Source organism: Vanessa tameamea, chromosome 30 (assembly GCF_037043105.1).
Source record: "Vanessa tameamea isolate UH-Manoa-2023 chromosome 30, ilVanTame1 primary haplotype, whole genome shotgun sequence".
Taxonomy (NCBI): domain Eukaryota; kingdom Metazoa; phylum Arthropoda; class Insecta; order Lepidoptera; family Nymphalidae; genus Vanessa; species Vanessa tameamea.
Window position 1 is genome coordinate 630,638 of NC_087338.1, and position 27,331 is coordinate 657,968.

Consider the following 27,331-nt stretch of genomic DNA (forward strand, 5'->3'; position numbering starts at 1 on the left):
CAAAAGTCAACTGCCAAGTAATGACAAATGGTAAAAGTGACAAGATGCGTTCGCAGCTCATTATTTTATTTATTTCTTATAAATTTATAATCCGTAAAGTAAATATTTGCTGTCTTCTAAATACTTATTCCTCAGACTAGTTAATTATGTAGAAAAAACATATATAAACGTATGTACGTTGTATTCCAGTTTTGATGGTTTATCGGTTTTATCAAACATTAATTTCGAATGTTTTGTTATAAAATAAGTATTGATCATGGTATTCATGAAATATTTAACGAGTAATTTTGCCACACATTATGGGTAAATATATATTGTCGCAGTCTAGCAACACCAGTAGCTTCTCTTCAAACTCCATCCTCTGCTTTCTGCCGTCTGTTGCTAGTGTACATTTTATGTATCTGTCTGTTTTATCTCAATTCAATAAATTCTGTCAGTCTGTCCTGTCTCTCCTTCAGTTCAGTCTTAAAAAGTTGCTCATTGCGAATGATGCAAGGTGTCTGCATTATATAAAACGTCGCTTAGAATGAACTTATTTATGTTTAAAATCCTACACAATTAACTTAATACTCAGTAGTTGGACTTATTAGTCTTAACATGTGATTACAAATGTATATTATTAATTTTATTAACGCACAAAATGGACGTGAAAGTTAAGTTTAATCGTGGGTGTGATGTGATGTGATTACGCTGGTGCAGTTCCACGGGATTCTTTGCAGTCTATTTCTTTTTTTTTTTAATCGAGCGATCGCTGACGTCCGTGCACTTGTCATTGCCGCATTGATCACTACAAAAAAAAGTAAGTGAATTTTATATTTAGAATAGAAACAATTATGAATGAAATCTGTAATAGAACGATATTTTTTTAAATTACGACGTTTTTAACAACGTTAAACTGTCGGAACCGCACATCTGCTTTCAACATGCTATGAGTCATCTTCCATAAAGTTTTCATTTGATTGTTTTTGTTTACGATACAAATGATAATTTCGCGCGGCGCAGGTACATTCCAAATTAGCATCAATTATCCAGTGCAGTAATAAAATGCGAATATATAATGACAAACATAAACATAATTATTAACTGTTCAATCACTATAAACAACAAAAAAAACATTAAATATTAATGAGCTCCTTATAATAAATAGTTTATCACTAGTATATCTTAATACTTTATTTCGATTATGGATAAAATAATGTTATTTAAATTAAATAATGTAGTTCTTACATTTATACTACTTAAATGCTACAAAATGAATTACATTAATACAAATGACACTTTTTTTCATTATGAAGCTAATTAAAATTTAAATTTGTAATAACGCTTACTTCAAAAAAAAGTTGTTGTACAATGAATTATTGAGCTTTCAGCATAGACAATAATTGACTTACGTTGAAATATATCAAGACATGTAGGTTTGAATTTTTGAATGTCTTATTTTTATCTTGTGATTAAGTATTTTATTGTTTGTTAAATTTATAATTGCTGAAGTTTTTTTTAGTGTAATTTTCATTATATTTGATAACTAAATTATTTTTGTAAAAATAACAGCTATCTTTTTTTTTTACATAATATAGGACATTGCATTTGATTTCAAGCTGTTCTACATCATAAGTTTTTAATAAGAGATGTATGTATTATTTACCCAAAATCTTGCAGCTAGAATCCAACAATTTGAATTTATATAAATATGATTTAATAATAATTTGTCATATAATTCTGTCATTCAGAATTAATTCAAATCCTATCATTTAGAAGGTAACTAATTTAGTTTTACCAATATCTGATTGTAATTGCTAAGACTGCTTCATTGGACTTATAGTTAATTTATAATGCTGTAGGTGCTGAGGTCTTGAGTCAAAATTCCTGAAAAAAAAAAATGAGTTCAAATCAGATTACAAGACTTATAAATTGAAAGTTCACCTGTGATTGTGCATATACCTTATAATATGTCGACTTGTTCTTAAATAGTCTACCATATTTTTGTTGTTGTTTGTTTTTTTTATATAACTTATGCAGTACACCATAATTATGTTGAAAAATAACACAGACAACAAATAAATCTTGTTAATAATAATACCCTTAAAAGATTTATTCTTATTAAAGGAAACCTTCTAAGTATAAATATTATGCAGAACTGTATTTTACATCTATTTATATAACTAAGTTGTAAATTGTGGAAAGTCTTTGTAGTAGACATTTTTCTTGTATATTTAAATCGGGGATGTTATGGATACTAAATTATTTTGAATTTTCCGATTGTTTTGAGTAGTTTCAGTTATATTAGAGTATTTAAAAATTGTAAAAGAGATAAATTCAAGATAACAATTTACACTTCACTTTATTTGTAGGCCGTTTCTCATACCAAACAGCCTGTGATTAACAGGCGAAAAAAAAAAAACGAAAAACCTTAAAAATAAATTAAGTATTTACTGTTTTGTAATAAAATTATAATAAGAACATTTTTATTAGCATCAGTTCTGATTTTAGATAGAATCTTATTTTTCATACCAGTAGTGGGACGGACTAAGATAACCTAATGATTAGTCGTCACGACCACCCATAGAATTTAGTGCTGTAAGAAATATTAACCATTCCTTACATTGCCACTAACCTTGGCAACTAAGATATTACGTCCCTTGTGATCTTATTTTTCAAACCAAAACACAATAATAATAAATATTGCTGTTTGGCGGTAGAATATCTGACGAGTGGGTGGTATCTATCCACCTATCCTGAACGGCTTGCACAAAGCTCTACTACCGAATAAGTCTTTTTCTATTGCCCTGAAAATGGTCAGGATGTGAAAAAGTAACGAATATACTCACTTTAACATTAATAATATTTGTTAAGATATACTAATATTATAAAACTGAAGAGTTTGTTTTTACGAATGCTCTAATCTGTAGATCAGTTTGATTTGATTTATTTATTAAGGTATACTATATATTATAACATTACCTTCTGTGCCACAGGCTAAGGTGTAACATTTATTTCAGGTGCTAATGAATACTATTTTTTTTATACAAAAAGAGTGTACAAATACTTTATTAAGTAACTGATAAAAAAATTACGTTACATGTGTACTTTGGTCTCATAAAATTAAAAAAAAAATAGTCAGATTAAATGTTACTTTTAATGGGAAAATGAAAGTTTTTGGTTAATTATTCAAGTTATACTTTATGCATTCATTGTTCCTATTTAAGCATCATAAAAATTAACGTATGGGTATGAAATTTTTAATTAAAGATATTTCATTCTGTGTAAATTAAAGATAAAATACTAATGAATAGTCAAAGGAATGAATATGCAACTACTGTTTGTAGGCTTGCCTTCAATCTTGTATAGTATTATTTATTATTTATTCCTTATTTATTAAAAGAAATAAAGAGGATCTATTGCCTAAACAGTCTTAAGTATAAAGTTACACTGCTGGGCTAATGCCCATTTGCTTGGAGAGGAATATGTTCCAATGCCAGCAAGGTTATACCCTAAAAATGTCTCTCGTCTTGAGAGGATAGGAAGGAAGTATTTCACTATGCTACTCCTAATACAAGCTGGTGGGTTTCTTCCAATAAAGATATAATGCTAAACTGCAGGCAGATTTTCCCACATGCTTTCCTGTACCCCTATGATTTATGTACATAAATTAAGCTTTTAATTATATAATATAGTTATAAATTTAAATTTACAAATGCTAGCCACTGAACCAACTTGTCTTTTTTTATCCTCCAATGACATCAAACTTGCAAACGAATCCAATTTCTCTATGTAACTGAATCCTCAGTGAAAATCTCCAACCTCAACACACAAAACGTCAGACTTTTAGAAAAATATTTTCATTGCACCCCCGAACAAAGGGAGTGTAAGTTAGTGAGGGATAGTTTCCTTGTAAGTGCAGTTTTCAAGCCAGTGAGAACTCTTTAAACACTCAAAGACAGGATATGTAGTCGGCAAACACTTATACACCCATTCTAACATTGCATGTTGGCAAAAATGTGTGATTAACTTCTGGATCATATAAAATTATGATTTAAGACACATTCATTGTAACTTTATAACACATTAAGATGTTATAAATTTAACTAATAAATGAGGACGTTATGTTTTGTATTGCTTAATATACTACTTAACCAACATATATACAACTTGTACCAGAATATTAAGCATATTTTGGACGTGTTAGTATATTATCATATAAGAAGCGCCTCACAGTTTAACTCGTTTTTATTTTAGACTATTAACGTGACAAGCATGTATTTAATTTTCTTGTATTATATAATTGTTCTACAATATATAAATTTAAAGATTATCATATTTTTATAATGTAAGTATATAAATATTTCTAGAAAAAATTCTGGTGTATAAAATAGTATGTCATTTTTTTATAATGGAGTTGTCATATTTTTGTATTGGTTGTTCTTATTGCAAGGAAAAAAAATTGGAGTTATGCGATATATTTTCTGGTATAAGAGACGCAGATAAATTTATACTAACTAGCCACCCGTCCTGATTTCGCAAGGAGAATAAGGTTTTACGTGAAACGTTTATATTGAAGAACAAAAATACAAAGATTTTTTTTTTTTGTTTTCGTATAATTTGACCACAGTTTCAACATTATCGGATGAAGAGTTTAGAAACGCATAGAGTCAAAGACATTTACGTATTCATGCCATCGCAGCAAAAAATATATTTGCAAGTGCTCTAATATAGGTTAGGTTATATTTATTTATTATATATTAAAAATAATAAATTGGCGATTTTTTTGCTGCGGTGGCGATAATTCGTAACTACCGAGACATTCCTTTTTGTATCGAACCAACTAAGATTTAAAATTCCTTGTAATATTTAGGGTTACAACGTGTCGGTATAACTCGTATCACCCCTACATCAACCCTCGGGAGGCATAGCTAATATAAAATTACCCTTGAAGTCGCGTCAATGTTCGCTTATCGCAAGCCAAAGGTCTTGAAAGGGAAGCCGTCCGTCATAATTGCAATTACGTATAAACATGTAAGGAACATGTAAAGAAATCGAACAGTTGAACAAAAAAGTAACTTAGTTTTTATTAATTCTCTAGTTTAATTGAACTTTGCCGATTAATGTACCTTTTAAAGTTTAATCGAGACATCGGTATGAGCACATTTTTCGATTAGTATTCCTTGTAATTGCCATAACATTTCGTTTCGGTGTTTCCTTTGCCGCGTCTATTGTAGACATTGTTTCGTATTAATAAATATTTATATTATTTTATAGTTTTGTTTGCAATTTTTTTTTAATATATTTTTATACGAATTTTTAACAAAGTTAACCTTTTAGAAGCCGAAATAGCGTAACGCATATTGCTATCGAAGAAACTACGCAGATAAATAATCAATCCTTAGATCTACGTATTCCATACAATTTGCTAAAAGCTCCATTAAACAGTTCTTGATAAAACTGTATAATATTTTAAATTAACATGGTTATTTTTATTACTATCAGCATTTAAAACGGGATATTTACCATGTTTTTTATTTATTTTTTTATTTGGAGGAGCTCGATCATACTCGTGAACAAGACATTCGTAGATAATGTCGACATACTTTAACACCAAACTGCTTTCATCCACTTAATTGTACTTCCAAAGCTCCGATAGCTTCTACGACGTTCAAAGCTTCATTTTTCCGGAAAGCCATAATGAATATCATAGATTATACAAGCTCTCGACCAAAGATATCGCTTCAATTCGACGTCAAATGTTGTTTATTTGCCTTTTGTTCCCTTGTGGTTGAAATTTAGAATAGGCTACAAGTTAAATAAAAAATACCAGTTGGGTATCATTTGAATGCGCTTCATCAGGTATATAGGGTTTTTTGAAAGCACGTCTGAGTAGGTACCACAAATTCTACCGCCAAAGAGCAATACTTAGTGTTGATGAACTCCGGTTTGAAGGGTGAGTAACCCAAGAGATATATCTTAGTTCTCAAAATTTGCGGGCCAATGGCGACGTAAGGAATGGTTAAAAAAAATTAACGACACTAATATTTTTGAGTATTGGTGATCCTACACTATCAAATGGTCTTTTTGCCTGTCCGTCTACCTATATTATATAAAAACATCTATTGGTGCGCCTTGGGGGGTAAGAACGGCTGGTAAGCCTTATAAGGAACTATTTTTTTTAATAATAGGTATTTAATATAAAATACAGTCGTTACCACAGCGGCACACCACGCCACATGCAGACGATACCACATGCCATGTCAGAATAACATCGCTTTGAATTAAAATATTAAACATAATATTATCATGAGACATCAACTGCAACAATACAAGAATGAGTACGCACTCGTGTTCATACAGCTAATTAAACTTATGACCTTTATTATCTGTCTTGTATTATAAAATTAAATTGTATGTTCGTTTGAGCACCAAATTATTGAACTGATTTTTTATTTACTCGATGGTGGTTTAAAGCTAATCATTAAAGTTTAAATTGTTATGTATTTTACGTGGTCGGAATTATAACTATAATGTAATTTGTAGTGTCATAAAAGTTCTCGTTGGATATAACGTGGACGCCTTTGTCCATTTCTAGAAAAAAATAATGTATTTCCGATTCGGTGGTACATTGATAAATCAATAAGTATTAAGTGAGTGCAAAGCTTCCGACGGTAAATATTTACGCCGGCGTCGTCGTTTAAAGTAAATTACTCATTAATAAAATAATAATAATAGAATATGTGTTGTGTGATAAAATAATTAAACTAAGAAAATTATAATTCTGTTTAAGATAGCTATGATTTTGAAACGTTAGTTACTTCATACATTAAATATTTTCTTAAATAAAATGACATATGTTTTTTTTTTCAAATATTGTTTGGTAGGCACATGTTGCAAGGTTAGTTTAGTTCAGAGCTTACTAGTAAAAATCTTTTTTTTATTCCGATACATTTTTCTACATTCAATTGTCGAAGAAAACGAAACGTGTCTTGTTTTCATTTCCAAGATTTTAACTCTCACAGTTACACAGTACATCTGTAGGAGATGATTAAAATACATGGAATTAGTATTTGTTAATTTCTTGCATTATCTGTAAATATTTTTTTGAGTTTCTCTTAGTAGAAACTTCTTTCGGAAAAGATTGCAGACTTGTTAAATATATTTTAACTGTATTATTCCAACAAAATTGTACGTTACTTTAGTCGTTAATACTGTATATTTTACTATCATTATAAATATTATGTTAGGAAATAAAAAAATTAAAACGTCAAATTTTCGCGCCACTAAGTAGACATCACAGACTACCATACAAAAATGTTTCCCAAAATATGCTTCAACTTTTATATATTACATTAACTATATACTTAGATATTTTAAAATTAGGGCATTAATTTTATATACAGTAATTCATAACTAGAGCAAGTAATCTTGACTTAGTTAGATGTTAGTTCTCTTTTATCATACTGTAAACAAAACTTATGAAATGGCGGTCTTATAGTGTACATGTATGAATGCTTGGAAAGGCTAGAATTTACTAAAAAATGATTGCGTATGTTTATAGAAGTTTGAGAGTTAAATGATTTTGATATATGTATAATAACTTTCAAAATCAAAATATACTTTATTCGATTGGGCTTTCACAAGCACTTTTGTTATTTTACAGCTATATTAAGTGAAGCTATCACCAGTTCGGAATGTAGATTCTACCGAGAAGAACCGGCAAGAAACTCAGTAGTTACTCTTTTCCAACATTCAAAATAAAAACTTATGTTAGTTAAATACAATTATATAAATATAATATTTTAAACGATTGGACCGAATTCGGTGTATTTTTTTGTGTGTATTAGAGTGAGTGGTTAAGTTTGGAGTCGGAAGGTGGCGCTGCGATCGGGGAGTAATTAAAATTCCCGGACGAAGTCAGAACGGCCTACTAGTTTATATATAATATCTTATTGAACTTAATCGATATGCAACTAGCATTCTTGACACCATTCCACGTGATCATGATTCGTAAAGTAGCTATTTTTTTTTCTTCAACGTAAATAATACTTACGTATTCACAATAACTACAAACAAGTACTAAACTAAATACTAACGTCTTATTTTAACGATACAATTTAGTATAACAAAAAAAAAATTCTTTTTTTTTTTTAATTTGATGTATTTCTAATATAAATGGTTATATATATTTATGAAAAATGTATAATTAATATTTATAAAGAAAAATAAAATAAAAGAGTTTGACAGCGGTGGGATTCGAACCCACGCCCTTTCGGACTGGTGCCTAAAACCAGCGCCTTAGACCGCTCGGCCACGCTGCCTTATGGCATTTCAAATGAAATTATCATATAGTATTGATTTTGTAAACGACTCTTATAGTTTTATTATTCGAAACATTTAAAGACCGCGAAGGTATGATTTATGTATTTCAGAATTCAAAATACAAATTTTACACGAAAAGACTGTGGCCTGGCACAAATCCTAAAATCCAATAGGAAAGGAATTCCATTAAATCTTTATAGGATAGCTATTATGTCTAAAAAGTAATTGTTTTGCTCATATTCTATGAGCTAACCTAACCTACACCGTTGGTTGCCTGGAAGAGATCGCTTTGGAGCGGTAATGTAGCCAAAATTGTACCCCACTTTTATTTAGGTGTTGTGTACAATAAAGTATAAAAGTAATTGTTCCAAAGTATAAATTATTAATTTTATTTTAGGTTTTAATTTTGTCTTGATATTTTTTTTAAATTTAACTCGTCGCCTCGTTTCAACATTTGAATTTGTCGTGGTCACGAGCTGCCAGAATAAATACCTAAAACGCATCGTCTGGTCGCTCATTATTATGCGTCTTTTAAGTTATAATATTTATGTATAAATAAATAAACACACAACAGGCCGTTACCGTTTTCTAAGCTGTTTAAATATAATTCATATATTGATGTAATAATGACTAAGTGTTACTGTTAAATAATTAATTTAATTTAAACTATAGCAAGGTATTTTCTATCAATATAAATAGACATACAAACCCTTTTAAAGTCACCCCATATCAAACTATTGATTGCAGGAGTCGACGACCCTTCAATCATCCGCAAAACCCTAAATTAAATATGGACGACTGTCTAGACCTATACATACTTGTGAAATACTCTGACTTCGGACGGATTACATTTAGAATTAGATGTAACATATTACAGTCACCAGAGGAGTGTAGAAAAATTTATTTATATAATTTTTGAGTCTAACAAAAGATACTCAATAAGTACGTATCCTTATTTATTTATATATATTATATACTTATATAGGAGATTGATGAAAAAAAATTTTCTTGATTTTCAGTTCTAAGTATGGGGAACGCCCAAAATTTGTTTATTTTTTAATTTTATTATCTATATTTGTGTGAAAATCTTAATACGGTTCACAGAATGATGTTGTCCAATATTTATTTATTTATTTATTTATTTAGAATGCATCTACATACCAAGTTTCAACAGTATAGTTCTTATAGTTTCGGAAAAAAGTTGCTGTGACATACGGCGAACAGACAGACAGACATGACGAATCTTTAAGGGTTCCGTTTTTTGCCATTTGGCTACGAAACCCTAAAAAATGAAAAAAATAACAACAGTAAAAAATGAAATAGACTTTCGATTTTAACATTTTTTGCTAGTTTAAAAGTTTAGTGAGTCTCTGAATTTGGACGAGTTGTAACGATGTATGTCAAGAGAGCCTTAGGTCACCATTGTTTTGTCCTAATATAATTAATTTGTCATTGAATTGACTCGTATTGGTCGAGATCTTAAATAATCTGTGATATTTATTATGGATACAAGAAAAATGACGTTTCGAATGTCCGTAAGTTGTTAACTTGGGAGATATAATTTTGAAGTGGATATAAGTAGTTAAGAATTGTTAGTAGTGGACTATATAAGCTTTAAGTAAATAGCATTAAATACGTAATACGGTTTGTTTATCATAGTTCCTTCTTCGATTGGAATAGACAAAAGATGAGTTGTTATAAACTATTTTTATTTTTTTTTGATACATATTGGACATCACATACATCACTCTGATCTCAATGTAAGTAGCAAAGCACTTGTCTTATGGAAAATCAGAAGTGACGACGGTACCACAAACACCTAGACCCAAGACAACAGAAAACTAACGAACTTTTTCTACATTGATTCGGCCGGGAATCGAACCCGGGACCTCGGGAGTGGCGTACCCATGTAAACTGGTGTACACACTACTCGACCACGGAGGTCGTCAAAGGATTCTCACCTCATTGTCGGACGTCGCGTTATAACCTAATGGGCATATACTTCATCTAATACCTAACATATTTCTGCTTAACAACTAGCTCGTCCTCTTTTTTTATTCATAGACATACTGGAAAATGAACTACTATGAGTGGCCATGTCATTGCCATTGTGAGAAATATTACCCACCCCCTAAAATCGCCAATTTCCCACCTTGGAAACTAAGACGTCCCTCATTCAACCTTCAAACTGGAAAGAAAATAACATCAGCACAACAGATTGATGTATTGCTAGATTAGTATTGATAGATGAGTGGGTATCCCCATTTGGGTAGATACCCACTCACTCTTGCATAAAACCCTACAACCAAGTATACCACATATATTATAAGGATGTACCGTATTACGTGCTAAGTCGTTTAAGTTTGCACGTAAACGTAAAGACAAACACATTACTACTGATACTAATAATTTTTCTGATTTTCAAGTTAAATTTTAAGATTCTTAATTAAAAAACATACGACTTTCATACAAAATTCCAATCCACATTTTACCCCCTTAGGGGTGAAGTTTCGTAAAATCCTGAAACTACCTGCTATATTTCAAGTTCGTAGGTGTTATAGTTTCTGAGATTTCGTGCAGGTCTACGACAGACTCGATCGAAAGCTATCCACGATTAAAGATCATTTAAAAATAATGATTTATTAGTCGACAACACGTGTCCGCAAATTTCGTATAATCGAGATATTTCGACATTCAATTCCATAAAATTCAAGGAGTTGACAGTTCAACGGGCGGCCATGTTTGACGTTTAAGGATACGTTCAATAAGTGTGTTCGAAATAATAATTTCGTGCAGGGATACGGTACTCGATGGAAACTTATCCACAATAAATTATAGATCAAAGCTTATGTGAAACTGTTATATTTTATATGAAAAGAAAAGGATAGACCGTATTTGTTTACTTTTGTTTAATTGCCCAGAGCGAACCCGGGTTTTCAGCTAGTTTAAAATATTTATTAAATTTTGTAACTTTAATTATTTAATATTTCCAATAGGATACCTATTATCGACCTAATATATCTAATAATAAGAATGATATTTCATTACAGTTATACAAATAGTTTTGCTTTGTGTAGCGAAAATTTTATGAACTTTATTTCAATAGCAATAAGGACTGTTTGAGCGAAGTTTTAACATTGTTCCCGCTTATCAGTTTGCTTGTTGCGTGCATAACTCTGTAACAAGGAAACGGAACAGGGAAAATTGTTGTTGAATACTCTCCCTGTATCATTCTCTCAGTTAAATAACTGTGTCTTATATAGGGGGATAATTCGTATACAGGGGGTTGGAGATTGTTACTTTATAGAACAGGAATAGTGTGTGCTTTTCTTGCTTTTAAGTGAGACAATGTAACAAGTGTAAACATCTTTGTTTGTTCTCGTGTGATATCACCTGAGATTGGGGGCGATTACAGTTAGAATACGAAATTGCAGGCAAAGATAAATAATTATTCAGCCTAATAATAAAAAAAAAAAATTACTCAAGATGTCGTTTGTAAAAAAAATGTAACTGGCATTTTTTTTTCGTTCATATGTTAATTTTAGACTCTGATACCGTTCGTGTCGTCATACTTAAATTGATATAAAATAAGTTAAAACAATCATATGACTTTTGAAAAAATTCAACATAATATAGAAATAATACTTGCAATAAATTCATAATGAAAATGTTAATTTATGTACACGGAGAAAGTTTTTAATCATACTTTATTTTAAATTAGTAGTCCCCTAGTGATTTATTCGACCATAAACATTCGTAATTTAAAAACTATAAACAAAAAAAAAAACAAATGTTAACACAGGCGAAAAAGTTACTGAACTGTTTTGGTTTTGCAATATTTATTAATAAATAGATTTGGATGATGATTATGAAAAACAAAAAAAAACCAGACGTTGAATTTCTTGACGAATTCGGAGATCTTCTACTAAATCTTGGAGTATGTTGTGTCCAATCGGCTGAAAGCTATGTCGTAACTATTGTTCTAAGTATTACATGGAAACTGAACAATCCATGCTTTTGGAATATTATATACAAAATGGTTATGAGTATAATGTCGATATGACTGTATATCTTACTGACTGCCTCATTGTTCTAGTTATAATGGCACAGATCTCGACATTCTTAGTTTAAACCTCAGGTAAACAGAACTGATAAAAAGTTATACGCAATAGCAGCCGAGAATCTGGACAACCAGCTGCTTGGCGGATTGATCTACCCAGACAGGCTTGCACAGAGCCCTACCACCAAGCAACTCGTACCTACTAGCCTACTTGAAAAGCATTGATATATTTGATTTGATTGCATCGAATATTCGATATAACAAGACGCAGGCGTGTGTCAATACGATACGATGCGCACGAGACGGGTGTCTTGTGTTCATAAGATTCAATCGTACATTCAATACCTGCAAACACGTAGCGCTTTAATGTCTAGAGACGTTGCCGAGAATTACACTTGTTTTGGGCGAAATTCGTACATACTTGCATGATACAGTACCATTTATATTTGCGCAAGCGATACTGTGATGCGCCTGAAGTCTCGGAGTGGGTACCGCTGGCTTTTTAGTGGGTATTACCGTAGGGGCGCACCAGGCATTCTTAGCACCGGCGAGTCCCATATAACCCCCACTTCACGTGGGAGAAAACGCGTAAGAGCGTTTTTCTAGCGGAAAAACCTCATTAATACCATTTATGATCTATATACAAATACATACTTATTCATTTTTTATTCCATTTCAATTCTTCCAGGCAGGAGACATAACATACATATATAATTGTATTTAACTAACATGACTGTATTTTTAGATATTGTAAAAGTGTAACTACTGAGTTTCTTGCTGGTTCTTCTCGGTAAAATCTACATTCCGAACCGGTGGTAGCTTTACTTTAAATAGTTTGTTAAATGACAATTCAAAAGTGCTTGTAAAAGCCTACTTGAATAAGTAGATTTTGATTTTGATATAAGTCTTGACGATAGTTTAGGTGATAATCTGTGGTTAAATATTCTAAAATTAACTAATGTTATTGATAATTCGAAATGAACTGGAGTTACTGGAGTCAGAGACCCTTAGTTTGCAAATGCAGCTTAGGTCGTCCTCCAGACAAAATGATCAATGACCTGAAATGGCGGGACTCGATTGAAAGGGAAGGCTAGTCAAGCTTTGGGCTAGACTCTAGGTGGCGCCTTTCTGTCAATAATAAAAAAAAGGTGGATACAAAACATTACACCTCGGTATTTATAAAGCCAAACGTATCGCTAGTAAAAATAAAAAAATAAAAATAATTGACAATAATGAAATATAAATTATAGATGTACAAAATCTTTTGGCTCGTTTATTAATCACACATCGACTCAAATGCAACGACAGCTGATGCAAGTCACATACACACTCCACAGATAACTATTTCAACTAGCGGAATGTCAATGTTGACAGAATTAATCATGTAGTAGTCACGTTCAATGTGGTATTTTTAAAACTGTCTAGTTTAATGGTATTTAATTATGAATCTCGGTGGTGGGTATTTTTGCAAGCTCGTCTGGGTAGGTACCACCCACTCATCAGATATTCTACCGCCAAACAACAGTAATCAGTATTGTTGTGTTCCGGTTTGAAGGGTGAGCCAGTGTACCTACAGGCACAAGGGTCATAACATCTTAGTTCCCAAGGTTGGTGGCGCATTGGCGATGTAAGGAATGGTTAATATTTCTTACAGCGCCATTGTCTATGGGTGGTGGTGACCACTTACCAACAGGTGGCCCATATACTCGTCCGCTAACCTATAAAAAAAGAATATTCGTTTGCATTGTAGTTTTTCATTCATTTATCTCTGTTTCTCAATCAATTGCACGTACGGAATCCTTCAAATATATCAGTGACTCTTTCACTCGGTCGGTTTCTCTTCCCATACTTTTTTTTTATTTGACTCAACCCTCAGCATTTGCTACTTTTTAAGTATCATTTCTTTTTATGCGCTTATATAATGTCTATAAACAATAACTGTTTAGACTGTTTTTGAAGTGCAAGTGTTTAGGGTGTGACATTAAAATTATCCCATTGCTGGCTTTGCCATTACCAACGCATAAAATTTGTTAGAAGGAGAAGGTTAATATTTTTAAAGTTTCAATATATATGGTGATTACCATTAAGGGGACTTTTATATGCCTTCGTCTAGAATCTACATAATATTTTTTTTAATATACCTAGTTTTAATGTATTTAGTATTATTGATAAATTTTATATTGCTATTATTTATTAAAATTAACATTACGAATAAAATTACTTTAAAAAAAACATCTAGACCTTATGAACTTTGACATGAAAATCACATTGAATGCAACCTAATTAAAATATAAATAACGTTTTGTATGTAAAGGGCCTACGTCAGTTGGCAGAATGATTTATTCGTATGCCTTTGTATAATGTTTTAAAACATTACAACACATTAATAAATTAAATTAAATAAATATTGGACAGCATCACATACATTACTCTGATCCCAATGTAAGTAGCTAAAGCACTTGTGTTATGGAAAATCAGAAGTAACGACGGTACCACAAACACCCAGACCCGAGACAACATAGAAAACTAATGAACTTTTTCTACATCGACTCGGACGGGAATCGAACCCGGGACCTCGGAGTGACGCATCCATGAAAACCGGTGTACACACTACGTTACGCGAACGTACTTATTTGCGTTTTTTAATAGCTAAAAAAATGTAGTTATTTTTAACGAAAAACATTAATTACAAGCGTTTTACGTGTAAGGAGGACATAAAATTTCAGTCGAGCCGTGCACGTGCTTACATGACTTAAATCGTAATACATGTTACATTAAAAAAAAAAGTAATAATAGTCCGTCCATGTTGAAAAGAACTCCACTTCATATGAGTTCGTTGTACCGGAGTAGACTCTTTTATTTGCACGTGTTAAATTATGCGTGTGCATACGGCGAACGTGAAAAAAAGTGTTTAAAAAGCGCGGGAAATGAGAGCTCGTGCCCCGCCATAATAGAATGAAGAGCTCTCATTCAAATTTCGACTGAATTCAGAATGGCTGCTTTTGGTTTAGGGAAGTGACTTTGGTTTAATGTCGATTTTATTGTACATAACAAGGAATTTTATTATTATTGAAAAATTAAATTTACATATTTTATTATAGGTACTTGGTGATAGGCATTTGTGCAAGTCCGTCTGGGTAGGTACCGTCCGCTCATTACATATTCTACTGCTGAACAGCAAATCTTTATATTGCTGTGTTCTATTTTTAAGGGTGGATATCTAGTATTACTACAGGCACAAGGTACATTATTTCATAGTTAGGCATGTAAGGGATGATTAATATTTCTTACAGTACCTATGATTATAGCCGGTGGTGACTTACCCTCGAGTGATTCAATGGCCATTCCACCTACCTATTATAAACAAAAAAAAGATTTAATAATTAAGATAAATCTTTGAGATACTAATATAATATAATATTATAAAATTGACACGCGACAACAACATTTGTCTTATAGTGTAAATTTTACAACGTATATGAATTTTTAAGCATAAAAATTAAACGATGTCGTCCTTTCCGGTCATAAATTTGCTATTTTTATCTAATTTAGTATCTCTAACATAAACATATTATTATAATTATTATGTCACGCGTTATTTGGTAACGCGGCTGATACGCTGTGACAAATTACAAGGACTTTTAAATAAATTAAACGTTCGTAGTTATGCGTGTGTCCTAATTATTATGTTGCTAGCTAAAGCACCGGCACGTGCAGCTTGTAAACCTCTCTTTAAGGGGACTACAAGAGCTAAGTGCCCTTGAGAATTGCACGCACACACTTACAAAATCGACAAAAACGGCAAGCCCGTGAACTAATGGTTAAGCGAGGTAACGAGGTTACGCCCAAATATTCTAATAGATGGCGCCAAACCGAGCGAAGTAAGATCAATCATAAATCTCATAAAAAATAGATAGGACAACAGAATGGTTTTGATTTCTTTCGATGTTAGTTAACGAATGATTATAAAAAAAACTGATTCAATTAAACTTACAATATTTTTATTTATATTTTGTACACAATAAAATAGACAGTTAGTTTTAACCTTTTTTTCTTTTATTTATATTATTATACCTACCACAATTAGTTCTTATACTAAATATTAAAACATACCAATTTTTAATATTTTATAAAAGTTTGATAATCTATTTATATAATAAAATCGTAAGTGTTCGAAACCTGTAGTGTAGTAACCGTGGGGTAACATATAGCGTAGTGTTTGTTCGTTTTATTAATATCGGTTCACAAAGAAAAAAAAAAATACAATTAAAACAAAAACATCTAAATATTTACAAGAAAAAAATGTCGTCAAGTCGATTTGGTTGAATCATTGGTTAACTAGGTTAATCATACTAGGTTTAATTATAAATCTCATAAAAATAGATAGGATATAAGAATTATTTGTTTTGCTTTGGACTGTTATTCGAAAATGATTAAATAATAAAACTGATTTAATTAAACTTAAAATATTTGGATTTGGTACTACAAAAAAAAAACATTTAGTGTTAATTTTTTTATTAAAATATTTTATTTAATTTCACTTGTATGTATGAATGTATGTACGTATGTCCTGAAATCTTGCAATCAATATTACACCTACTTCCATTGAAGCTATGGAGCTGAAAGTTGGCACACATATTTAGTCTCGATGACAATCCACGATTCATGAATTGCTTCCATTTTCAATCTAATATGGCGGACGTTACTAAAAATTACAATTTTTGAATTACGTACAAATGACACTTCTAAATATTCTAGTTCTCTGGTTCACAACAATTACATTATTTTTTTTATTATTAAAATTAGTTCATAGATAACTTTAATTCTATTATAAACAAAATCGATAAAATTAAACTCTTACGCAATATAAATAGCTTCCGTGTTATTGTTTTCGACTTTCTTTATTCTGTAAAAAATAAATATATGTTAGTAATTATATTTTTATTAATTATAAAATTATGTATTTAAAAAATATGTATCTAAATATGCCCCATAGTACTTTTAATGAAAAATATCAAATTGCTTCGAGATCATGGGGATCGAACGTAGTCACTCTCAATTGATTTTATCCTTACTTTCACCAAATACTCTATCATAATATTTGAAGAACAACTCGAAAAATCTGATTCTATGCGAACTGATTGCACATTTTTTCTAATAGATGTTTTCAATATTCATAATTTATAAAAAAAAAATATGTTTACTAAAAAAATACTCTTACCTTTTAATATCGTTCATACGTATGTTCGGCGCTTAATTTATATAAACGTTTTTTAGTTTTCCTCACGCGTTTCACTTCATTTCCCATATTTACACAATTAAAATTTATGACAAATAATATAATAAAAAACAAATGCCTAATTACTACTACATTATTTTAACTTAATATATTTATCTACAAGAAAGAATAATATTTATTATAAGAAAACATGAAACAATGAATTTACAATTAAAATTACAAAAAAATATTTCGTTACGTAATGAGGCTCGTAACGAAAAGATCGACACGTCTATATAGCATCAGGCCTCGGCCGGCAATGTCTGTACACGGCGTTTACGCACACATGCGTACGAATTTTGTTCGAAAATAAGAATATCTGATTTAAAAAAAATCTATTGAAGTTATTAAAAAAGTGACGCAGAGGTTAAATAATATATTGCTTGTAGAATAATCTGACAAAAAACCAGAATTATTGAATGTATATAAGTATAGTTTTTATTTATTAAAAGATTTTTTTAGAGGTAACTTTGTGATTTTTTTCTATCGTACCAAATTAATTACATCATGTTTTCAAAATAGCAAATAACTAGCATGTATCCTGAAGATTATCATATATTTTTTTCATTTGGTTTACTGCATCGGATCTTATACTTTTTTGCATTATAAAACTTGCATTTAGCTCATGTAGTCCCCTTAATAATTTGGTTATTCTATCGTGTGTATATTTATGCACTGGCAGTATTTGTTAAATCGAATTATAATTGATTGAATTTGATGAATGTCCAACAAGTACAAGAAATACTGAAGTATTAGTTTACAATGTCAATCCGAAGTCAGGTTTGTTTAAATAATTAGCTTACTTGTTAGGTCTGTGTAGGGTCATACCCTTCTGGGTAGGTATCATTCACTCATCATATACTTAGTATTGATGTGTTCCGGTATATCTTAGTTAGCCAGTGTAGCCTTAGTTATACAAACACAATGGACATAACATCTCAGTTCCCAGGGTTGGTGGCACATTGGTGTTGTAAGGAATGGTTAATTTTATTACGGTGCCAATATATATAGTGATCGATCTTCATCATGTCATGTCATGCTATAAAAAAAAACGATATTTTTAAGAAATATTTCGCGTTCAAATAGATAAATTAATAATTGTAAACTTTCTATCGATAATAATATTTACTACTCTAAAATCGATAGCATCACTATTGTACGCCATGTTTGTTTTTAGTTCATTGTTTTAGCGTTCAACATTTATTAGGTGCTATCGGTCGATGGATTTTTATCTTTAACATAGATCACGGTATCATAGAAGTGGCATTTGTAAACGCAATTTATAATTCGCACAATATTATATTTTTATTCGTTCTGTTTATGTACTGTAGAGTAATTTGGCGGTAGGGCTTTGTGCGTGCTCGTCTGGGTACCTAGTGATCACGTACTCACCGCTTTTTGTAGTGTTCCGGTTTGAAGGGTGAGCGAGCCAGACTACAGGTATAAGGGCCATAACATTTTAGTTCCCAAAATTGGCGGCACTTTGATGTTGTAAGGAATGGTAAATAGTTCTTACGGTGTCAATGGTGACTTACAATGTGACTCCTTTGTCAATCTGCCTTTGTATTTTATAAAAAAAAAACAAGGAAAATCGTTACGTTGTAGACGGATTAATGGCATGAAAAAAATATCCGCTTAGGCTATTTCACCGGTTCCAGGTTTCTAGGTGTTTCCGAAGCGGTGGTATCAAATCAATATATTGATTATTTATTTATTTATAATAAAAACAACTGTATACATATCATTACAGGACATGGTTGTCCTAATTCGATATTACAGCACGCTTATTAACAATGTTTAAAATAAGTCTCTACATTATATATGATATAGTCCAATTGGCCATAGTTTTGAGTTCACTCAGGCTGTTTAAATCTACCCTGTCGGCTATGACTTTGAGCGGTCGTAACTTCAGTCGTAATGTCAGTGGCGCCTCTTTGAGCAACTTGGTTCGTCCGTTGGGCACCGCTAAAAACGACGGTCAATGTCTCCGCCACACATATATATCTGAATAATTAATTTTAATCTTAAATATAGTACAATAAAGAAACTACGAATAATATTAGTTTCCTTTTTATATCTACAACAATCCGTCCATTAACGAGATCATAACCCTTTCTTGCGTCTGAAGTGTTATGTGTGTGTTTAATTTTAGTGCAAATAGTTTATTCCAATTGGAGGAGTAAAAATAAAGAAGCCAGCGATTCGTTAATAACTCAGCTATATAATATATATTTATGTATACTACAACACTATTAAACTTAACTTCTTGTATGGACTTTAATTTCACTAATAAAGTTCCGATATAAAAATTCACCGATATTCAAAACGTCACTTTTTTAGAACTCGTAATTAATGTCATAGATTAATTATGTGTTATTCAAGATCTCAATTGTAATAAACAAATTTTTCATTCTTATATAATGTTAATCCCGCCTGTTATCCAAATTTTCGAATTTTAATTGATTTTTTAGTTCAATATTAAGCCGATTCTGAACGCAGCTTTTTGAACTAACATAACTTTTACTCTGTGGAGTCACTAATGTCACAGATATAATTTAATGTCTAAATCAGTAGTTCCCAAACTTTTTTTTCTCGTGGACCACCTATTGGCATGTGTCCGTAACCACAGTTTGAGAGAAACACTAAAATATGAACTAAATTTAAATTTGTTTAATATTGATAATCCTACGAGTATTTCAGCAATTAAAATCTATGAATTTGTTAGTGATTCTCTCAAACCGATGAAGAAAAAAAAAGGTAGGTATCTTTAGCATCAAGTATTTATAGTGGTGATCAAGTTCATGTCTGAACAAGCATTAAGCATTGTCGGGCAGATCGCGCTTTGCAAGTAACAGTCGCTTGCCTTATTATAATTATTAAAAAAATATAAATATTATCTGCTTAGTTAGGTACTTAAAACAATGTAGGTAGGCTATAGGCCCTTATAAAAACTATGCTTACATTTTTGCTCTTTACTGTCAAAAGCAGATAAATTTTCGTGGACCCCCATTAACATCTTATGGACCCCCATTTTTTATTCACGCCTACGTAGACCCCCCAGCAAGTCCCGTGGACCCCTGGGGGTCCACCTGGACCACTTTGGGAATCACTGGTCTAAATTCTATGCAAAATAACTAATGATTGCTGAAACTGTTTTATCTGTATTATTTATTTTTTAACGTAGTTTATTTTTATAAATATATCTCTGTTCATTTTATTATTTTTTACATCAAATCTGAGAAAACACAAACCCGCATTGGAGCAGCGTGGTGGAATATTCTCCATACCTTCTCCTCAAAGGGAAATGAGGCCTGAGGACTTATTCACAGGCTGGTTACTTTACGTTCTAAAACGTTCAATTTACAAAATTTCAATAATATTTTTCCCAGTATAAAATGTACACGCTGTGTAAAAATATATTCTAGAATCTAGATCAAACACAAATGGTCTGATATTACACAACCATAGCGCAGTCTACCGCAGTGTAAGTCGAGCAAGGTCGCGGCTTCGATTCCCGCTTAGTGTTAATTACGTATTACGTAACACGACGTGGGAATTCTCCGGTATTTAAGCGGGAATTTATTATCCAATTCAATGCTTGTTCCTATCGAATTAATAATCCCTTGGGCTGTATATTATCCAGCCGATGTTTGTTTCGTAATATCGAACATTACTCGTTAGTCCATTCTAGCTTGTTAAGTAAATGGGCTACTTTATGGTCACCAATACCTAAATACATTGGCGCTGTAAGATATATTGACCAGCCAATGCACCACCAACTTTGGGAACTAAGATTGAAAAACGCCAAACGTCATACTGGTTTACTAGTAAGCGCGTCTTAACAAGTACTGCTATTTTTTTCTTTATATTGAATAAATAAAATTAAGTTTGAAAACAGTAAAAAATTAAAATACCCCCCACGCAGAAGACTACTGTCATGAATATAATTTGTATTTCTTTCATAAATGCCATCATTGTATAAATAAATTGAATTTTATTGCATTTATAAATTGTAAATGTCGCTGTAGCGTCAGCAAAACATGTGTTTTATGAGATCGCCTAATTATCGCGTTCTGACATATGTTTTTTGTCATACGATTAGACTGACTGGCAATTAGGCCACCTGATGAGACGTGGTCGCCACTGCACATATGGATTGGTACTGTAATATTAATTTTTTCTCCTTTTTAGGGTTTCGTTGTCAAAAGGCAAAAAACGGAACCCTTATAGATTCGTCATGTCTGTCTGTCTGTCCGTCCGTTCGTCCGTCCGTCCTTTTGTCTGTCCGTCCTTATGCCTCTTTTTTCGAAACTTTAAGAATTATACAGTTGAAACTTAGTAAGTAGATGTATTCTGTGAACCGCATTAAGATTTTTACACAAAAATAGAAAAAAACAGTAAAATTTGGTGGTTCCCCATACCTAGAACGAAATAAAAAAAAATCATACCCATTCAAAAATGATATAGAGGTTTCTAATAACATTATTTTCTTAACTGAATAGTTTGCACGAGAGACACTCCCAAAGTGGTAAAATGTGCCCCCCCTGTAACTTCTAAAAAAAATAATTTCATAAACATAGACCTTGTTACTTGCTGCTACGGAACCCTTCATGGGCGTGTCCGACTCGCACTTGTTTTATTTTATTTTAATATTAAGATGTTATATCCCTTGCGTACTCTACGAAACAAATACAATGTATTTGTGAATGGATTTGCCCTAGTACTAAACTTGGTGGAAGGGCAGGTACCGCACACTCAGTTTAAATTTTTTATAAAATAAACCTTGTTCACAATATAAGGCGTGAAGTTACTTTCGAGCGATTTGACACTTAGTTGACAGTTTAGCGAGCAACTTCATCGTGTACTTTTAATCTCACTGCGCGCGCATCACAGTAAAACAATCATCATTTTTTCATAACGTTTTTTTTAATATATAATCGCGTAAGATTACATATTTATCGGGATGTGTATAAGCCGTAATCAACTTTGATATATCTATATTAATAATTTCGTGTCTACGATAGACCCGATCAAAACCTATTCACAATTTATAGATCGTTAAAAAATAATGATTTATAAGTCGATAATCGAGATATTTCGACATTAAAACCATATAAATCAATGACATGACAGTTCAACGGGCGGCCATGTTTGACGTTTACGGGTGCGTTCATAATGCGTGTGTGCCAAATAATAATTTCGTGCAGGGAATACCGTAGACTCGGAGGAATCTTATCAACGTTTATGAAAAAGTTACATTCTATACGAAAAGTAAAGGATAACCCGTATTTATTTCGTTATATTTATTTTACTGCATTATTATAATTATTTATTTGCATGCAATAAAAAAATCAACCAACCTACATATCCATAAGAGAAAAAAAGCCAAATAAACAACATTTGACAGGAAATTGACGCGACATCATTGGTCGAGAGCTCGATTAAAGGTATAATACTCACTATGGATGTTAAGTGTAATAGTATTAAATTATAAATAAAGATATATTAATCATAAACTCTTAGTGGTGCACAATATAGCCGAGTCATTAGCAAATCGCATGTAATACGATATGATTGGAATAGACTAGAAGAAGAACTTTTCACTTTTCGTTCGTTAAACGTACCTTATTTGAATTATTAATATCGGTCGCTCGTTTGTTAATAGTGTAGGCGGCGTGCTATTGATTTTAACATCAGTTCGCTGTACCGCTGTCTTATATTCAACTAGTAGTTATTACAACTGCTAATATCCCATCTACATCTATCTATCTATCTATCTATCTACCTATCTACCTATCTATAAATGCATCGCTGTTATATTTAAATTATATTATGTTATGAATTGGTATTATGCTCTGGGGTAACGCAGCCATACTATATTTGTGCTGCAGAAGAGGACTATTCGCGCAATCTATAACCTAGGAGCCAAGGAATCATTAAGGTATAAATTTAAAGAAATTAAGATATTAACTGTTGCTTCTCAATATATATTCTGTAATGTTTTGTATGTACGGAAAAATATTAATGTTTTTATGAGAAAATGTGATTCTCATAACATTGGTACGAGGAACAAACACAATCTTGTTACTCCTGTTACTCGACTACATAGAGTCAGTAACTCTTTTGTGGGGCAATGTATACGGTTTTACAACAGGATCCCAGAAAGCGTTCAAAATGCTTCTGTTGCCAAATTTAAAATATTTGTTAAGAAACGCTTGTGTGCTAAAGGTTACTATACAATTAGTGAGTTTATGTTTGATAGTACACCTTGGGAATGAAACGATCGCCTCCTGGCTGTTTCTATTCATATACAATTAATTATGTAAGTAATTTGACAAAAAAAAAGACCCGCTGAGTTTCTTTCGCCGGTTCTTCTCAGGTCAGGGTGTTCCTTTTTCCGAACCGGTGGTAGTGTCTAATTTGACCATCAATAAGAAAGTGTAATGCTTCTATGTTGAGTAAAGGAATTTGAGTTTACAAAACCCGCCTAGTTTTTGGACGCGAACTTAGTACTATCAGCGTGTTTTAGAAAAGTCTTTGGCTATTTTAAAATTAAATTCAACGTATAACGTGACTACAGCAACGCGTTGGGTCTGCTCGTCCATACTCATGAATAAGTTTTAGTTGTTACGCGTAACTTAAATAAATACTAAACGAATATACGTCGAACTTATACTAGAAGACGCAGGGCGTTTCGGAGAAGGATTTAGTATTAAATTATTGTTGATATACTTTATTTTACACCGCAAAAACAGAAATCTCAGCACCGACTGTAAAATTATATGTATTATTGTGTATGTAACATCTTAGTATCCAAAATTCATGGCATCAGTGATATGAGGCGATTTCTTAACATCAGGCCCTTTCGCCAACCCTATCTACGTGACATAAAAAGTATGTCCACCCGTACACTCAGTACCTCGGCACCTCTAGTCAGGGTCCAGGTCTGCAACTTCATGAGGTAGTTGTTACACCAAAGAGGCAGATGATTTATGAATTATGATTATTTATTGGAGCTAATATTTCAAAGGATAAGAAACAAAAATATATATTACCATTTAAATCCGTTTAAAAATAGTTACATGAATAAAATATTTAGAGGGTTGTTTGTTCAGTGAATCGCGTTGCATATTTTATGAACTTCCGGTGCCTGAGGGATGGCGGGTTTTCCGTGATGCTCCGGGGTTCGCTTTGATTGCTGTGAATATGTAATCGTTTTGTACAGCTTTCGTTTAAATACATTCATTTCAAACGGTATGAATTAAAATATTATTAAACTTTACTTGAAATTAAATATCAAAGTCTCAATTATCTTAGCTAATATTATATTTAGATTCCGAATGTCTGTCTGTAGACTAAGACTTCGTAGACAGACATTTTTACATTGCTTACGAATTGTCATATTTCGATAAATATATTTAAAAAAGTCGTCATACTTAATTTGTGATGCTGTCTGGTACAAAATATATGCAGGCAACACAAAAAAGAAATCAATTAACGATTACTTACAAATCTATACATATAATAAAATTGGAGTGTCTGTTTGTAATATTAAAATAACCGCTACACGGTACGTATAGTAAAGTAACATTTTTTTTTTTAATTTTTGTCTGTCTGTCTGTTCGTTCCGGCTAATCTCTGGAACGGCTGGACCGATTTTGCCGGGACTTCCACTGCAATAACGAGTAACTTACGCTACAGCAATAACTTTTTTGTTAAATTCAAACGCGCAAGGAGTCGCGGGCACAGCTAGTATAACAATAAAAATAAACTAATTTTACTTTTACGATGTCACTGTGGAAGTGAATCAGCCACCACAATTTTTAAGCATCATCGAGTGCAGCAATATTCTTTTTTTTTTTTTTATGTCATAGGTGGAAAGTGGCTACCACCGCCCATGGACATCTGCAATACCGGGGGGCTTGCAGGTGCGTTGCCGGCCTTTCAGGAAAGAGTACGCTCTTTTCTTGAAGGTTCCCAAGTCGTATCGGTTCGGAAAAACCGTCGGCGAAAGCTGGTTCCACAGAGTGGTTGTGCGAGGCAGAAAATGTCTTAAAAATCGCGATGTTGTGGATTTTCGGACATCTTGGTGGATTCTGGACATCTGTTCCCCCTAGAAGAAGAACTTCGATTCCAATGTTCATATTTCGATGGGGAAGAGTTGACTATTATAGAAGGAGTCCATAACGCGCGCCTGACGGCACGTCAACCGTAAAATATTATATATTAAAAAAAATTGCATTTGTTTCAATAGAGAAATTTATTTAAAAAAGTATTTAATGTCAAAACTAAAATAGATAAACGAACGAATATATACCATCTAGATAGTATTTAACGAAATATTTAAATACACTTTGTCTAACGAATATGGCGAAGCGGAAGTTAAGGTTTCCGACTGCCCACGCGTTTTAAATGTCAAGTGCATTTTATTTCTACGTTTTATATATTGAATACTATTTCCGGATTTATTTGCATGTGTGCTGATCATGTCCATTTAGGTTACCACACAGGCCAGTCTTAATCCAGAGTGCCGTTATCAAGTCTTGGATCGTCGCCTAGGCACTCTTGAAGGTTTCTTCAAAATCATATTTTTCATTTTAACATGGAACTATAACAACAAGCAAAAGGGACATAACATCTTGGTTTCCAAGGTTCGTGGCGCATTAGCGATGTAAGGGTTGGTTAATATTCCTTGCAGTACCAACGTCTTTTGAATATGGTGGCCACTTACCAGCAGGTGCTTCATTTGCGTCTGCCTTTCTGTTTAAAGCAAAGGGGTACCACGTGCTTTTAAATTATCTTACAACCAACTGACATTTAATAGAAAATATTATTTGGATTCAAGTTTAACTTGAGAAAACAAATTGTTAACGAAAAATCACCTTTATAGCAATGCAATAAGTCTCAATTTTAAATGTGAATGGGTTATTAATTTATTTCAAATATATTTTTTAACTCTATTGCCATATAAATAAGGTTCAAATTAACAAAACGAAACAAAACATTTTTAAATTGATCCTTCACAAGGCTTCCGGCAATTGAGAATTAAGGAGGAAATCTACTTATGTATTTATATTCTTGGAGAATTAACTTGAACCTTATGTGTAAACAGATAAGGTCGTTTTTCGCAAATACATACCTTCAAGGAGTGGACTTTTTAATCCAGATCAGTCTGAGCTTTAATTCTTAAGTTATTCTACCGTCTAACGGCTATGTCTAATACTTTTATTATCGCTTCGAAGGGTGAGTGAGCCAGTGTAATTAATTAACCCAAAATATAAATATTCACTATTCGAGGCTTATAAAGGTACTTTTTAAAGTTTAACGCTACCACAGGTTTGCAGAATAGATTCTATAAAGAACCGATAAGAAACTCAGTATAGCTCTTGATGGCAATTAACATAAATATGTTAATTATATACAATTAAATGACTGTTTAATTACTTTAATGCAGATAACATCTGAGATCCCATGGTGGGCGTATTGACAGTGTAAGAAATAGATTTTAGATCTGAAGATCGCTGATATCTAAGCGTAACAAATCCGCGACAAAAATAAGGAGATAGTGTATGTTTTCCCTTGATAACGCAGTAGTTGTCGCTTGCGGGTTCGCTCGCTTTTTAGGGGGTGGTCGTCAGGCGTGTCCCTTCTATGAGTTCAAGTTAGCTTCACGCCAAATTAAATCAAAT

At 32.1% G+C, this 27,331-nt stretch overlaps 1 protein-coding gene and 1 non-coding gene across 2 annotated transcripts in view; one reads left to right on the forward strand and one right to left on the reverse strand.

The window, feature by feature from the left end:
* Nucleotides 1-294: 294 nt before the first annotated feature.
* LOC113391580 (ankyrin repeat domain-containing protein 50) overlaps nucleotides 295-27,331 on the forward strand; it is a 60,194-nt gene continuing 33,157 nt past the window's right edge. The window contains exon 1 of the mRNA XM_064219995.1: nucleotides 295-799. The gene's annotated coding sequence lies outside the window, so the exon portion shown is untranslated. The remainder of the gene's footprint in view (nucleotides 800-27,331) is intronic.
* On the reverse strand, nucleotides 8,224-8,303 carry Trnal-uag (transfer RNA leucine (anticodon UAG)). The gene has a single exon. It is a non-coding gene; the product is annotated as a tRNA-Leu (tRNA).